At 31.9% G+C, this 9224-nt stretch overlaps 1 protein-coding gene across 1 annotated transcript in view; it reads left to right on the top strand.

Annotated features, from left to right (window-relative positions):
- Positions 1-142: 142 nt before the first annotated feature.
- LOC133194024 (uncharacterized) overlaps positions 143-9224 on the top strand; it is a 330950-nt gene continuing 321868 nt past the window's right edge. The window contains exon 1 of the mRNA XM_061329945.1: positions 143-194. The gene's annotated coding sequence lies outside the window, so the exon portion shown is untranslated. The remainder of the gene's footprint in view (positions 195-9224) is intronic.

Genomic DNA, 9224 nt, shown 5'->3' with positions numbered 1-9224 from the left:
TGATAGTTATTCCTTATATTTACATGCTCCTGATTCTGCAAATTCCCATGCTAATAGCCCCGCTTCTGTCTCTATTTGTCCCGCCCCGCACGTGATTTTTTTTTAACCGCGCCTATTGATGAACTAGTAGATTTATGTAGAAATAAAGTATTTTTACAATTTGTAATTTTATCTCGGACAAAGACATTGGAAATGTAAATATTTATGCAATAAATGATAAATAAAGACTAAACAGTCATGTTCACAAGCCAGAGGTGATAAAATATATATCTATTCTATAGGAAAAAAAGAATTATAAAGTGACATCAATTTTTCAAGTAATGTCTGTCTAGAACCTGTACATCAGATTTCGTATTTTGTGTGATTTTTTGAAGGATTTTTACACTAACAAAGTTAATAAAATCAAATCTTAGTTCTAAAATTTAATAATTTATTTTTAGATTGTCAAAATGCTTGTTAATTATAGTATCAAAGCTTGAATTGTATATCAATATTCTCCAGGAGGTAAATATTTCTATATATTGGTATATTGGTTGTCCCATAGTTTGTGTATAGTTTGTGGGTCATTGTCATATCGGTTCAACCTCTTGGATTGTGGGTCACGGTTATTTATTGTTCTAACATTTTACAATTTTTTTTCTGTAGTTTGTTTATGTATTTTTGTATCATTTGTGTATATGCATACATGTATATGTGGTTTGTGGATTACTGTCATATTTACATGCATGTGTCTGTTCATGGTGGATTGTGGGTCACTGTCATAGATTGTTTGTTCTTGCATTTTTCCTGTAGTTTGTTCATGACTTTTTTATGTCTTTGTGTATAGACATTTGTGTATATGCATACATATATATGAAAATGTTCATGGTTTGTTGATCACTGTCATGTAAATAAGTGTTTGTGTCTGTTCATGGGTTGTGGGTCACTGTCATATATTGTTTGTTCTTACATTTTTCCTGTAGTTTGTTCATGACTTTTTGTGTCTTTGAGTTAAGACATTTGTGTATAGGCATACATATATATAAAAATGTTCAATGTTCATAGTTTGTGGATCACTGTCATATATATACATGTATGTGTCTGTTCATGGATTGTGGGTCACTGTCATAGATTGTTTGTTCTATCATGGATTGTAGGTCATTGTCATAGGTTCTAATATTTTGCCTGTAGTTTGTTCATGACCTTTTTGTGTCTTTGGGTTAAGACAGTTGTGTACATGCATACATATATATGAAAATGTTCATGCTCTGTTGATCACTGTCATATATAAGTGTTTGTGTCTGTTCATGGGTTGTGGGTCACTGTCATAGATTGTTTGTTCTAACATTTTTCCTGTAGTTTGTTCATGACTTTTTGTGTCCTTGAGTTAAGACATTTGTGTATATGCATACATATATATAAAAATGTTCATGGTTTGTTGTTCACTGTCATATATACGTGTATGTGTCTGTTCATGGGTTATGGGTCACTGTCATAGAATGTTTGTTGTAATATTTTACCTGTAGTTTGTTCATGACTTTTTTGTGTCATTGAGTTAAGACAGTTGTGTACATGCATACATATATATGAAAATGTTCATGGTTAGTGGATCACTGTCATATATATATAAGTGTTTGTGTCTGTTCATGGATTGTGGGTCACTGTCATATATTGTTTGTTCCATCATTTTTCCTGTAGTTTGTTCATGACTTTTTGTGTCCCCGAGTAAAGACATTTGTGTATATGCATACATATATGAAAATGTTCATAGTTTGGGGATCACTGTCATATATATACATGTATGTGTCTGTTCATGGATTGTGGGTCACTGTCATAGATTGTTTGTTCTATCATGGATTGTAGGTCATTGTCATAGGTTGTCCTAATATTTTGCCTGTAGTTTGTTCATGACTTTTTTGTGTCTTTGAGTTAAGACAGTTGTGTACATGAATACATATATATGAAAATGTTCATGCTTTGTTGAACACTGTCATATATACATGTATGTGTCTGTTCATGGTTTGTGGGTCACTGTCATAGATTGTTTGTTCTAACATTTTTCCTTTATTTTGTTCATGACTTTTTGTGCCTTTGAGTAAAGACATTTGTGTATATGCGTACATATATATAAAAATGTTTATGGTTTGTTGATCACTGTCATATATAAGTGTTTGTGTCTGTTCATGGATTGTGGGTCACTGTCATATATTGTTTGTTCTATCATTTTTCCTGTAGTTTGTTCATGACTTTTTGTGTCCTCGAGTAAAGACATTTATGTATATGCATACATATATGAAAAGTTCATAGTTTGTGGATCACTGTCATATATATACATGTATGAGTCTGTTCATGGATTGTGGGTTACTGTCATAGATTGTTTGTTCTATCATGGATTGTAGGTCATTGTCGTAGGTTGTTTGTTCTCATATTTTGCCTGTAGTTTGTTCATGACTTTTTTTTGTGTCTTTGAGTTAAGACAGTTGTGTACATGAATACATATATATGAAAATGTTCATGGTTTGTTGATCACTGTCATATATAAGTGTTTGTGTCTGTTCATGGGTTGTGGGTCACTGTCATAGATTGTTTGTTCTAACATTTTTCCTGTAGTTTGTTCATGACTTTTTGTGCCTTTGAGTAAAGACATTTGTGTATATGCATACATATATATGAAAATGTTCATGCTTTGTTGAACACTGTCATATATACATGTATGTGTCTGTTCATGGATTGTGGGTCACTGTCATAGAATGTTTGTTCAAAACATTGTAGAAGTTTGGTTATGGCAGTTCAATTATGCATGTGTTTATGGTTTCTTGATCACTGAGTAATCATTACTTTCATAGAATGTGATTCACTGTTTTAAGATTTTTTGTTTTAGAATGTGTCTGATTATGGTTTTTGGATCAGTATCAGTTTAAATATATGATATAGATATTTGTCTGTTCGTGTTTGTGGGTCACTGTTGTAAAGTACTTGATTGTGAATACTATTATGTGTGTTTTCCTCACTTTGAGAAATAAATACATAATCTTTAACTGATAAAAGTGTTACCTTATCAGTGTTATCTTACCCCTGCAAATGAAGAGCCTGGGCCTAAAATAATTTTTTTCAGCTGCCTAGTGACCCACTGAAAATGCACCTGACCCAAACTTTTTCCAGCTATTTTGTATTATTTTTTTTAAGCTTCAAGCTTTCAGGATAGTGAAACTGCATGTTTCATTTTCGATTTTTGGTATTATCAATCAGCGACTTATAACAAGAGGAGCTTATGTTAAGTAAGCCTATTTTTGTTTGTTAAAACATATTTGAAAACTACATTTTTTTAGAAAAATAAAAAAAATACCGCCCATTCTAAAAATTTAGGTTGACAACTGCAAACCAAGAATTTTTTATGCTTGGCCCTGGTATATAGGAATTGCCTTGTCTGTCTGTTTATGTTATGAGGAGGGATTGCCATGTCATGGCCATAACTTTGAAAAAAGCATTTATATGGCTTCTGCTTATATCTTACACAGAGATGGACATGACCATGGGTTTGTCATGACCTTGACCTGGTATTACTTGAACACAGTCTCCAGAGAAAATATTTTGTGTTATGACTTTTATCAGGTATTATTTAGACAAGGTCACAAGGAGGAAAATGTTGGAATTCTGGTGTGAGCCATAGCTGTATCAGAGAGAAGAATCTAACTAGACACAGAGTTTACTTAAAACCTAATGCTGTGTCAATCAGATCATTTTCATTTGATAAGGGTCGGGGTGGGATGTGATAAACTGTGTGTGGGCCATTTTTGTGTTACAGAAATTTAAGAATCTTATGGACACCATAGTTGCTTGTGATTTGAGGGTTAGTCCTGCACCTGACACGAGTCAACTAGACGTGCAGAACGTCAGTTTGGGGAATTGTATGGGGGTCATCAACTTTTTTCAAATTGTATTTTATTTTACCTTAATATTCTGAATTCTATTGTCTCTATATTTTTTTAGAGATTTTTTTTTGAAAGGGGAAAAATCATGAAATTCAATTGATTTCTTTGACTTCTTTAGTTAATTTTCTACTTAGTTAATCAAAGTAGTCAAAGAAATCAATTGAATTTCATGATTTTTTTCCCCTTTCAAAAGAAAAAATCTTCAAAAAAATATAGAGACAATAGAATTCAGAATACGGTAGATGTAGGGGTCGAAATGTGACAGAGTATCGCATTTGTCTTAAGGAAAAGGAAGCAATTATGATTTTTCCATACCGTGAAAATTTCTCTCTCTCTCTCATATTCATCTATCTAACTATTGAGAACATGTACGAAACAGTGGTTGACTCATTCATTTAATAGCAAGAAAAACAAACCTTAGTCCTCAGGGCTCTAATTGGCGACTAATTTAGTCGCCGTGGGGCTTAAAATATTTGATTGACGCCTAAAATTTTCTACAAGTCGCAAAATTGGCGACCATTATAAACTGACTTGGCGATTCTCAAATTTCGGAACTATCAACATTTTCAACCTTTCTTTCTGAAGAGGAGAAAAGATAATTCAAATTTAGCAATGGGCATGCCTTGCGTTTTCTTTGTCAACTTGTTTGTTGTTCTTTTAGTCACGTACTTGTGAACGAAATTTCGCATCGCATCAGTGCACATACTGCTCATGTCATGTAAAAAAATAATCCTTAGATTTGTCTTAAGACGTGTCTAAGGATATTTTTTAGGACGTACATGTATCTTAGGAATATCTTAAGATACGTCTTAGTGTGTAAACCAAAAACGTCATAGGAATATCTTAAGGTCAGACGACGCGTTTCTCAAAAATATATAATTTTTCCCAAGAATTTGCCATTGAAGTATTGCTACTTAAACAAGTTTCCTCACCAAAAATTGAGGTACCCTATCAGGCATTTGGGCAAGATACCAGAGGGTGATATTTCCTATATAATCCATATAGGTAATCTTTTGAATTGCCAATGTTACAATTACTGGTGTACTTATTTTTAAACATATTGAAAACAATTAAGAAATCACAAGACAATGACAATTATGAATAATTTTTGATATAATACCAAGGTATACAATACAAAACATATAATTGAGTAACGTGTCGTCTGGCCTTAAGTAAAGATGTCTGTAGTTCAATTCTAAGCATTTATCTTTTTTCCTTTTTTTTTTTTTTTTTTTTTTTTTTTTTGAAAACAGGTGTTTCATTAAAATTCCTATTTCCAGATTCCATCATAAGCATGTGCAGATGATCAGGAGGGGGAGGGGTGCTCATGGAGTCACCCCGAGTTTTGAATCAGATTTTTTTGATGAGCGTGTCCCCTCCCCCATTGGAAAAAATGCTTGGATTCACGATTGATACCCGAGGTTTTACAATGTAAAAGGTCAGAGGGCATATTAAAAGTAGCACATGACTGCATCCTCCTACCGCCGCCCCCTTCCGAATAAAAAAAGAACAATTAATTAATTACTGGTATTTTTGTATATATTTTAAAAGGGTTTAATTGAACCTACTTCAGAACGTTTTTACGAAAGCCGGATAGACTCATTTTTGATAAGAAAGAAAAATTACTCGTTATAACGAGATAGTTATCTCGTTATAACGAGTTAGTTATCTCGTTATAACGAGTTGGTATCTCGTTATAATGAGATAATTATCTCGTTATAACGAGTAAGTTATCTCGTTATAACGAGATAGTTTTCTCGTTATTTCGAGATTTAATAGCAATATAGTAAAAATGGCTGTAGTTTTTAATGCCATTGAATTATTAGCTAGTAATTATCAATCAAATTTAACTTGAACAATTGATAAATGGTTGAAAATTTAATTTGCTCTGGGGTTTACTTATGATTAAATCTTGAACTATCTCGCTGTCAATAATCATATTTGATACGTATAGCAAATCTAAGGCGAACACATTTACACATTAATTCGTGAACGTCTACTCAAATTGTTGCATTAGGATGCGATATTTTTCTTAAAATAATATTACCGAATATACTTGCTTCAAACTTTGTCAATTTATTCATGACAGCTATTTCGGATGAATGACACTATTTCGACATGTTTTGGACGATTTATACACTTTCATATATCAATTTCTATACCGCTAAAATTAGATATGAGAGACAATACAAGTGCAACATATCGCAGGTGTTCATGCAACATATAATAATATATACGATTACAGTGTGATACATATGTTATTTTTTAAATTCAGAATTGTTTTGAAGAAGGGGTATGGTGAGACATCAGCAGTTAGATCATTGGCGTTTTAATAGGGGGCTAATGTCCCAACCACCACTTTTGAAAAGGGGGCGGACAAGAGTATCTTTATGCCCCTTCCTCCAGATTTTTTTTTACCTGAGTAAATATCTCCCGAAAATAATGGCAAATACTCGTAGTTGAAATATCAAATTTCTTTTTGCTTGTCAAAATATTTTGCTTGGTTTACCCCCCCCCCCCCCCTTCCTCTCCCAATTGAACTTTGTGACCAAGCTTATGCAGATTGTCCACGATGATGAGGAATGATGAAGCAAAAATGATATAACATCCTTTCTACGTAATACGACGTTAGATCTGATCTGCTGATATTGACATTTTATCTAATATTCTGTCATGATTCACTGTTTAAATTTTTTTGCGGGGGGGGGGGGGGGTCAAACTGTAGAGATTCACGTAAACCTATATGAGATTCACGTCTGTTTGGCGGATTTTACAGATTTTACTAAGCCAGTTCCGATTATTACTAAGGATTGATCAACGAATAGGCCTAATACTACATGTATATTATTAATACAACATTGAGACACTGCCGTTAATTATTTTCCTCATCACAATATTTATTATGTATACTTTGCAAGCATATAATTTTTATTTCAAAAAGAGATTGGTGATTTTTTTTTTTTTTTTTGGGAGGGGGGGGGGTTAATAAATAGAGGATATTCAATGTTTTGTAGTTGATATGAAATTTATTTCACGAGTGGGACAGAATTTTTTTTTTTATTTTCATGAGTGCAAAGCAAGAGTGAAAATATCAAGAATTCCTTCTCACGATACAATACATATTTCTAGGCATAATTTATGCTTGAAATACACCTTAAATAAAGCGTATCATATTGTAAACTTTAGATATTAAACTTTCATTCTATACCCAAAAAGGATCACAAACATGTCAACTGTTTTTACTATCAAAGTGAGGCATGTGAATTCCTACATGCACTACATTCAGCCTGCTGACCTTCACCTTTTTATTTTGCCTTCCGTAGAATAAAGAGCCCCCAAAGTTTTTTATTCTACCACATTGATAATAAGGCAAAAATTACATATTGTACATGAGATTTCATGCCAAATTGGTAAATATTAATAATTTTAATAAACAAAAGAAATATATAAATTATTAAGTGATAAGTACAGTATTAGTTCTTGAAATTAAATTCATCATATTTATTATTGAGGGGAAGGAGGAATTGATGATAAAAACAACGTGATTTATTTTTTTGTCAGACATTGAATTTTGATCTGTATTCCTTGTTAACAGGCAAGGAATTATCAAAATATGGACGTTAAAGCCTTACAAATGGTATATCGACATTTTTAATCCGGAATATATAAAATAATGGGATTATTTCTTTGCATTTTTATAGCGACAAATGTTACGCAAAAATAATAATTTCAACAAAGTCAACAAAGCTTGAACAGGGCAGTTAAAGCAGCCAGAGTATATCTTTTTGTTTTTGATCTCCTTGACAAAATTTTCACGTTATGCACATTCTATTTGAAGATGACACTAATTCTGCAATTTTAAGGTATAAAACAACAACATGAGGCGGTCATATGTTTCCGTATATTTCTCTTCGGTCTTTTCAATAAACAATAATAATCAAAGGCATAACACAAAAAAACTAGTATGTTGTTGTTCCATAAAAACACACACACTTCAAACAAATTTGATCGAATCGCTTTTGTATATTTCCTATTATAATGGTCTATTCTTTACTTAGATATTTAAACACTTTAAATTAATTTTTATCCCGTTATAACGAGATAACTAACTCGTTATAACGAGATATTAACTCATTATAACGAGATATTAACTCGTTATAACGAGATAACTAACTCGTTATAAAGTGATAATTGTCTAGTTATAACGAGATAACTAACTCGTTATAACGAGATAACTTACTCGTTATAACCAGATAATTCTATCGTTATAACAAGATAACTAATTCGATATAACAAGACAACTAACTCGTTATAACGAGATAACTAACTCTTTATAACGAAATAACCAACTGGCTATACTAACTAACTAACTGGTTATAACGAGATAACTTACACTTTATAACGAGATAACTTACTCGTTATAACGAGATAACCATCTCGTTATAACAAGAAAACTAACTCGTTAAAACGAGATAACTAACTCGTTATAACGAGATAACTTACCCGTTATAACGAGATACTAACTCGTTATAACGAGATACCAACTCGTTATAACGGGATAATAACTGGTTATAACGAGAAAACTAACTCGTTATAACGAGATAATTATCTTGTTACAACGAGATAACTAACTCGTTATAACGAGATACTAACTAGTTTTAACGAGATACTAGCTCGTTATTACGAGATAATTATCTCGTTATAACGAGCTAATTTTTTTTGTCTTATCAAAAATGAGCCTATCCGGCTTTCGTACGTTTTAACCTTTAGATGCATAAATTTTTTAATACTTCAATTAATGAAAATGAAATTTTACTAAATATATTGGATTTAATTAGACAATGTTAATTTCATAATTGTAAGTTGTTTTCCTGGCAACATCGCTTTTTAAAATTACCATAGACATGTCTTTTTAATCTCGTGGTCGTTAATTTAAGGATAGCTTTATAAGCATGCCTGCAGAGGTAAAACAGCAGTACCGGGTAATTGTTGGCTTTTGATATGAAGTGTTCATTTCTAAAAGTTTTAAAGTTTAAGTAACAAAAATTAAAAGGTACTATACTATTGAACTATACATGTATCTTTCATCTTTGATACAAAAGTTTTATCCCCATTAAAGGAAAACATGTTCTGTGACTATTAGAGCAAGAGTTTGTGCATTCTTAGGTTCGTTTTATCACATATTATAAATAAGTTTTCACAGTTGTCATTATTTAAAAAATCAAGATAATTTTCTTAGTTGGTGTCAAAAAGAGAAACCTATTAAATAGAGAATGTATAGTTTCCATAATTGTAATCCTCTTTGATTTAGCT

This window comes from Saccostrea echinata, unplaced genomic scaffold, assembly GCF_033153115.1.
Source record: "Saccostrea echinata isolate AGI-Se365-2 ecotype Australia unplaced genomic scaffold, CSIRO_AGI_Sech_v1 ptg000028l, whole genome shotgun sequence".
NCBI lineage: Eukaryota > Metazoa > Mollusca > Bivalvia > Ostreida > Ostreidae > Saccostrea > Saccostrea echinata.
Note: the sequence above shows the minus strand (reverse complement) of the source record. Positions and strands in the feature narration are given on the sequence as shown.